General features: G+C 63.0%; 1 protein-coding gene across 1 annotated transcript in view; it reads left to right on the top strand.

Annotated features, from left to right (window-relative positions):
• PES1 (pescadillo ribosomal biogenesis factor 1) overlaps positions 1 to 754 on the top strand; it is a gene marked incomplete at its 3' end in the record, with an annotated part of 6,888 nt that overhangs the window by 1,985 nt on the left and 4,149 nt on the right.

Below are 754 nucleotides of genomic sequence, written 5' to 3'. Positions count from 1 at the left end.
GGGCGAGGCTGTTCCCAGCCTGTGTTGGAGACCACGGCCCCCGGTGTACAGGGATACCCCCCGGAACGGCTGTACCTGTGTCCCCCGTGCCTGGCTGTACCAGTCTCTGTGGTTATTTCCTGTTGTGAATTATTAAGATGTGCCTTAGTCAGCAATTAAAGATTAACCTGCAGTAATGAGGCTGGTGGCACAAAGGGAAGAGACGAGCCAGACCCCGCAGCCTCTGCCTGGCTGGTTCTGCTGTGTCCCCTGCACGGTCCAGGCAGGTGGCAGGGCGGGAGGAGAGCAGTGGGTGCCACCATGCCAGGACAGACTCGTGGTTTTGCTGTGCTTCGCCAAGATCCTGGGCCGGCACAGCGGTGCCCTCTTGTTTCACTCCCGGGCTTCCCAGGGCTTGGCACAGCTGGATTGGGGCTTTCCGGCTCTGCAGCCGTTGTTCCATCCCACACTGGGTCTCCCCTCCCCGGCTCACCCCTGCAGCGTCTCTTCGGACAGCCCACGTCCTTCCCAGCCGCCATCGCTCCTCCCTCCCTCGAGTTCTGGCTGTTGTGGGGCTGGCTGGGTCCCTGGGGGGGTTTTGGCTCCCTGCCCTGCTCCTGCTCTGCTTTGCCATGGTCTCATCTTGAAGGTCCTGGACCAAGCCACCGAGGTCCCCATCCATGATGGGACAGGGTGCTCCATCTGTGCGAGCAGGTCCCTCCACGGAGGGGTGGCAGCGGGACCCCGAGTAGCACCTGGGGGGGCTTTCCCCCCA

This window comes from Pterocles gutturalis, unplaced genomic scaffold (genome assembly GCF_000699245.1).
Source record: "Pterocles gutturalis isolate BGI_N339 unplaced genomic scaffold, ASM69924v1 scaffold17318, whole genome shotgun sequence".
Taxonomy (NCBI): Eukaryota; Metazoa; Chordata; class Aves; order Pterocliformes; family Pteroclidae; genus Pterocles; species Pterocles gutturalis.
The sequence above is the reverse complement of the archived record's forward strand: the minus strand, read 5'-3'. Positions and strand labels throughout refer to the sequence as shown.